This window comes from Caretta caretta, chromosome 19, assembly GCF_965140235.1.
Source record: "Caretta caretta isolate rCarCar2 chromosome 19, rCarCar1.hap1, whole genome shotgun sequence".
Taxonomy (NCBI): domain Eukaryota; kingdom Metazoa; phylum Chordata; order Testudines; family Cheloniidae; genus Caretta; species Caretta caretta.
In genome coordinates, this window is record NC_134224.1 from 9,845,264 (window position 1) to 9,852,418 (window position 7,155).

The window sequence follows — 7,155 nt, forward strand, 5'->3', positions numbered from 1 at the left end:
TTTTAAGGGCAACTTCATTGTAGCGGTAAATGCACTCTGAACAGCAGCCCAAGTAAGGCATGTCAGGGAGGCTGCAAGGGGTTTGATTGGTGAGAGCTCTCTGCTTCTCAACAGGCAAACTTAAAGCTTCTGTTTCTGTTCTGGTGTGGGCAGAAGAGGACGCTTCCTTGCACACGTTGCATCTCACTCATAGAGGTTTAACATGAAGACTGTCCTGCTTGTCACTGCTCTTCTCTTGATGCCTTTAACTTCTGCTGAAACGGTAAGACCAGCCCAAATGGTTCAGGTGGAGACCAAATTCCACCAAAACCACAATTGGGTCAGCTGAGCCCTGATCAGCTAAATGAGGCTGGGTGCTGGGGCAACTGACCCGTGTCCATTTGTCTCTGTCATCCTATTTTATTTTATCTTTTTAATCTATGTTTTACCTTAATCTAATTCAATCTGGTTTTTACACCATGCTCACCCCCATAGTATATGAGCATCACATGAGTTTTAAAAAGACATTTTATTTACCAGTATTGTTTATATCTTAATTTCTCTCCTTCCAACCCCACCCATAGATGTTACTTATTATTTGTCTTACCATAGCACTTAATGCTTTGCCCATTGTGCTAGGTGCGGTACAAATAATCATCTATCTATGGTATGTCTCTGTCCCTCATTACCGTAGCATCTGAGTGTCTCATCATCTTTGAAGTGAATCATCCGATGAATCATCCGATGAAATGAGCTGTAGCTCATGAAAGCTTATGCTCAGATAAATTTGTTAGTCTCTAAGGTGCCACAAGTCCTCCTTTTCTTTTTGCGAATACAGACTAACACGGCTGCTACTCTGAAACCTGTCATCATCTTTAACGTATTTATCCTCACAACACCCCAGTGAGGTGCTTTTATCCCCATATCAATCCCCAATCTCTCCCTTTGCCGGCCCCCTGCATCTGTAAACTAAACAATCCCAGGCCTTTCAATCTCTCCTCACAAGGAGGGAGGTCTTTCCAGCTATCTAAGTAATTTTTGTCTTCGGTTTCTAGACCCACTCTGTTCACGTATCTTTCTAGAGATAGGGTGGCCCACCCTCCATGTCACCCATCAATTTTGCCACCTCCTTGCTCAACCCCTTCTCCAGATCATTCGTAACTAAGTTAAACTGTGACCTCCCAGAGCCCGGATCTATTAATTTTTCAGGCATGCCGTGAAGCCCATGTCTTCTGGTAGGCTGTTAAGGAGGTTGGGGGTTTATAGGCAGAGGGGCTGAGCAGGGGCTCATGTTACAGCTGAATAAAAGGATCAGTGTTTTTCTTTGGTGGGAGAATCTCTCAATGGTATTTGAATTAGTGGAAATTTCAAATGAAATACTGTATGGCTCCATGTGAGATATTTAACGATCAGTTTAAAATGCTGAGAGGTGCCTAGAGGGGTGACTAGGCAGTGGATAAACTGAATAAATCAACAGGCTGCAATGCAAATCCCTGTATTTGCGGGTGTAGACAGTGACTAATCAAAAATAATAATACGGATTTGGGCTCAGCTGCTCATTTCGTCTAAGGCCCCCCCCCAATCCTGTAATTTTTTGCACATTGACAGATCCCTGCAGCCTCCCAGAGCCCCGCTGACTTCATGGAATATCAGAGTTGGAAGGGACCTCAGGAGATCATCTTGTCCAACCCCCTGCTCAAAGCAGGACCAATCCTCAATTTTTGCCTCAGATCCCTACATGGCCCCCGCAAGGATTGAACTCATAACCCTGGGTTTAGCAGGCCAATGCTCAAACCACTGAGCCATCCCTCCAGCACTCAGTGCGGGTGCAAGCCTCCGCCCACCCTTTGTAAATTGCGGGATTGGAGTCTTATTGTCTATGCAAGTAGGTCGGGGAGGGCAAACTACAGCTCGCAAGCCACAGCATGCGGCTCGGCCCTGCTCCAGCACTCCAGCTGGGGCGTTGGTGTGACGAAGTGGGACTGTTCTTAATGTTTCCTCTGAATAGTGTAGGGGTGCCTCAGTTTCCCCTATGCAGTTCTTAAGTATCTAGGTGGTGGGATAAGGGTGTATGATCGTTGCAGAGCCCTAGAGGGCAGGTTTGTGCAGGGATCTGGACACAGAGAATGGCCAACACCCTGTTTCCTGCCAACTGATGGCCTGGCTCTTTCCTCCTGCAAGGTGACAGCTAAAGGGTTGGGGAACAAAGGAATCAGGTGCCCTCCTGGCCTGGGAAAGGGACAAAGCCCAGAGGAGGGGGGGCTGGAGAGTGAGTCAGTTTGGGGCTGGCTGGGGACATGGAGTGAAGTGCAGACGTGGTTGTCTGGCTCACTGCCCCCCAAAATGGACCCAGCTGAGGGGTCCTGTTCTCTGCACCTACAAGCTCTGTTTTAGACCATGTTCCTGTCGTCTAATAAACCTCTGTTTTACTGGCTGGTTGAGAGTCACGTCTGACTGCGGAGTTGGGGGGCAGGATCCTCTAGCTTCCCCAGGAGCCCGCCTGGGCGGACTCGCTGTGGGAAGCACACGGAGGGGCAGAGGATGCCGAATGCTCTGAGGTCAGACCCAGGAAGGTGGAAGCTGTGTGAGCTGTGTGTCCTGAAGACAGGCTGCTCACAGAAAGGAGACTTCCCCAGAGTCCTGACTGGCTTCCTGGGGAGCAGTTCCAGAGCATTGCCCGGGGACTTCGTGACAGTTGGGCTGGGGGCTGGACCACGCGGCTCTGCCCCACTCTGGTCGGGGCGCTGGGTCAGGGGCTGCATCATGCAGCTCAGTCCCACTCCAGCCGGGGCACTGGGTCAGGGGCCGCACGTGGCTCCTGGAAGCCGCGGAATGGTCCCGCTCCGGCTCCTGTGCACTCCAATGGTAGCCAGAGAAGGGACATGGCACAGATTCCGGGAGCAGTGTGAGCTAAGCGCTGCTTGGAGCCTGCAACCCTTGAGCCTCTCCCCAACTCCCTGCCCCAGCTGTGATCCCCCTCCCGCTCTCCAAACCCCCAGCCGGAACCTGCACCCCTTCCTGCACCCCTGCCTCAGCCATGATCTCCCTCCCGTCCTCCGAACCCCTCAGTCCCAGCCCGGAGCACCCTCCTACACCCCAAACTCCTCATCCCCAGCCTCACCCCAGAGCCCACACCCCCTCCCGCATCTCAACCCCAATTTTGTGAGCATTCACGGCCTGCCACACAATTTCTATTCCCCGATGTGGCCCTCGGGCCAAAAAGTTTGCCCACCCCTATGCAAGGCTCTCCAGTAGTGGGACCAGATGAGTACCTAAGAGAAATAGAGTTCATGCTCCAGGACATAAGTCAGCCATTAACTAATGGGGGTTCAGAAGAAACTTTCTCTATGGACGACCTGCCTACGGCAGGGTTTCTTGCACCTTCCTCTGAAGCAGCTGGGACTGGCCACTGTTAGAGCCTTGGCTAAATTGCCCCTAGTCTGATAGAGTCAGGTAGTTTTGATGTTCCTCCTTGGAAAAAGCAGGCCCTTCCTTTCCCATTGTTTTCCCCGTGCTCGGGTTCCTCTCAGTGTGATATTTTCCCTGCAGCTGAGCTCATCATTCCCAGCCTGCCTCAGTGAGGTGGGAGCAGGGGGAGCTGAACTAGATGGCCTCCTAAGGTCTCTTCCAGCCCTGCTTTTTTATGATCACTGGGTCTCTTCCCATGTCATGGTCTAGTTCCACAGCCATTGCTGTTGCCGGAGTTCCCCCTGACCTCTGGGTGGCAGGTACATGGGTTCCTCGTCCACCGCCCCCCCCCCCCACTTTCCAAGAGTGTTTCGCTAGACGAGATACGAGAACAAACACCACGTGACAGATGGTAATCATGTCACTCACTGTACTGCTAGGAGGCGCTCAGGCATGCATGGAATAAGAACCTACAGAGAATAATACATACAAATAATGGGACAAAATGAAGAAAGAACTAAATTATTTTCCAGTTGCATTGGTGCAAATCTAGAGGGGCTCCAGAGAGGGTGCCCAATGACTTGCTCCAGGTTTACAACAACGTAACAAAAAGGAGAAACTGGCTCAGAAAAGATAAGCGAGGCTCCCATGTAGTGGGCTGGTCTGACAGAGAAGTGGTAGAAGTTCCTACAACCGAATCGCTGCAGAGTAGATGGGGCAAAGCTCCTGAGTGATCCAGAAGGTCTCTCCTATTTCTCCTTTCTCTAGTTTGCTCTTCTCTGTCTGTTGATGACCTCTCTTGCTTCTCTCTGGATTTCCTCTGCAGTCAGGCGCACTGTGGGTGTGCAAAAGGAGAACTGCTACATAACAGGAAGCTGGTTTCAGGGCTGGAATTGTTTTATGCACTGGAAACCACAGCCTTGAGGTCTTGGCTGCACAGTGTGGGAGGCTTGCAGGTCCTCAGCAAGATATCTGCTCTGCTGGTTGGGACAGAGGACGCTTCTCGAGCCAAACTGGCCCAACTAGAATTCTGCTGGGACACGTTCTAGCTGCAGAGAGAGCAGGGTGGGTCTAGGCAGCATGGCTTAGACTGAGCACATGGCTAGAATGGGGGGAGTTCTGAGCCCCTCACAGACACTTGGTAGCATTGAGAACGTCACTTCCCCTGTGTGCCTTAATTCCATCCTCTGTGAAACAGGGATAATGACACTTATGTACCTATGGTGAGGACTGATTGCTTACAGATTGTAAAGCAGCAGAATGAGGAGAGGAAGATACTGAGGATTCTTTAACACTGTCCCTTAGGGTAGGGTGGGACCTGAGAACGGTGGTACTCTGCCCGCAGCCTCAGACTACATCCCTCACCAAGGGAACTGTATGTCTCTGCTACATGACGTCCCAGAGTCACAACCTGAGGCTGGCTTTTAAAATGGTACGGATGCTGTTATGACCATTAATAACACGTGCAAGGTGAGATCAGGATAAACGAGACTCATGCTTCAAGACGTAAGCTGGTTGCCCGGTGGGGTCAGGAAGGAGCTCCCACCACTGCCTATGCAGCATTGCACAATTGCTCAGGTTTGTTAAGGTTCTTTATCCCTTTCTCTGAAGTGTCAGGCACTGCTCAGGGCCAGAGGTGGGATACTGGGTTATGAGGACCAATCGGTTAGAGCCATTATGGCAAATCCCACATTCATATTGTGACGGGGCAAGGCCAGATGGCTATGGAAAAGTAGTGGGAGATAGATATATTAGCTCCAGGCTAAACAAATCCATGGTACCAGGATAAGTGAAATAGCAGCTGCTCCAGGTCAATTAAGACACCTGGGGCCAATGAAGAACTTTCCAGAAGGCAGGGAGAAGGCTACGTTGATTGGGACAGCTGAAGCCAATCAGGGGCTGGCTGAAACTAGTTAAAAGCCTCCCAGTTAGTCAGGTGGGTGTGCATGCCAGGAGCTGTGGGAGGAAGTTGTGCTGTTGGAGAGGCTGAGTAGTACACACCATATCAGGCACAAGGAAGGAGACCCTGAGGTAAGGGTGAAGTGGACCTTGAGGAAGTGAGGGCTGCTGTGGGGGAATTGTACATGTCATGTTTCTAAAAGGTCAGCTACCATAGTTGATGCTATTAGGGTCCCTGGGCTGGAGCCCGGAGTAGAGGGTGGGCCCGGGCTCCCCCCCCCGACCTTTGCCCCCTGATTAATCACTGAGACTGGGAGACAACAGAAACTGTGCAAGGAAGGATAACTTCTCCTCACCTCCCTCGCTGGCTTATGATGAAAATGGCTCAGTAGACTGTGACCCTTGTCTCTAGAGAGAGAAGGGCTACGTGGAGGGTCACAGTGAGCCTCTGAGGCTAGCAAAATCCTCCAGGAAACGCGGGACCCATGGAGGCAAGGACAGAGCTTTGTCACAATATCTTGATCTGAATGAGGAAGGCCCAGTATCCTCACAGCTATTCAGCATGGGACTGCCTGGGAATGACACAGGGCCACTGCCTTACTCTAATAGCCTTTCTGATTGCTCTTCCAGGGAACACCCACTGCGACAAGTAAACCGAACCACGAAAATCCCAGACACAGCCTGGGCACACCCTGCTGTGTGCCACCTTCTCTTTTGCTGGTGTCTGCCTTGGCAGCAGTTTACTTCCTCCAAGCAAAATGAGCCCCCTGCACTTCACTCCCCAGAGAGATGTCAACGCTGCCTTCTGCCTGCCACCATCTCAGCCTCTCTGCTGAGCCTGCCAATCTCTGCTGAGCCTGCCAACCCTGCTGCAGCCTGCCAATCCGCGTAACCCAGCCAGCATTATGGCTCCAGCTGAAGTCTTCCCGCAACACACCCACTGCGCCCTTTTCTTCGCAGCCATCGGCTTCTTTCCTTGTTTCCCATCAGAGCCATTCATTCCACCAACTGCAATGGAATCCCGGCAGCAGAGTCCAGCTTTGCATGGAGCTTCCCATTAGAATCGCATTGGATAGGCAGATGCATGTCTCACCGCAACACCTGAGGAGCCTTGCCATTGATTGACCAGCTCCTGTGCAGAATGGGCCTCTCCAAAGAGACAGAGATTGCAACAAGAGTGTTTTGTTGCATGCTTGTGTATGTATTGCACTAATCTGAAGTTCCCGAGGACTAGCCACTGGAAGACAGAGATCAACTCCTGGTGCTGAGACACCCCACCCAGCAGTGGGCAGCAATCCCCATTCCATGAAGACATGTTCTGATGCTTTGAGAAATTAATGTGAATATAAATGCTTTGGGGTCTTTCTGATCCCTGCAGAGTGGCAGCCAGCTCAACCTAATAAAATGAAAGACAAGCTTTCTTACTGCCGAGTGTGTGTCATCATCTTCTTTTGAATCAAAGCTGAATCAAATTCCTCTAGACCAGTTGTTTTTAAACTTTTAGGCTGAGTTCCCCTTTCCAAATAATGTCATACCCCACATACCCCCACCTGAGATAGGGTCGTACTATTCCTATGGTTAGATTGCTAAATCTTACGAAATAAAATGCATTGTCCACCATTACAGGATTTTTCTCACATACCCCCTGACGAGAGCTCGTGTACCCCTAGGAGTCTGCATACCCCAGTTTGAAAACCACTGCTCTAGACACACAGGGCCAGAGATGTAGCTGAGGTCACTCTGAGTTCAGTGAAATTACAGCAGGTATGAATTTGGCCTGAGCGTTCTTCAGTTGCCCATTTCACCCTCACATAAATACCCTCTGGACATGGTGACAGTGCAAACCCAGACAGAGAGGCTAAAACCTTA

At 50.7% G+C, this 7,155-nt stretch overlaps 1 long non-coding RNA gene across 1 annotated transcript; it reads left to right on the plus strand.

The window, feature by feature from the left end:
* Nucleotides 1-6,710, plus strand: LOC125624749 (uncharacterized). The gene is made up of 2 exons (XR_007353381.2): nucleotides 1-262; nucleotides 5,917-6,710. It is a non-coding gene; the product is annotated as an uncharacterized LOC125624749 (long non-coding RNA).
* The last annotated feature ends 445 nt before the right edge of the window (nucleotides 6,711-7,155 follow it).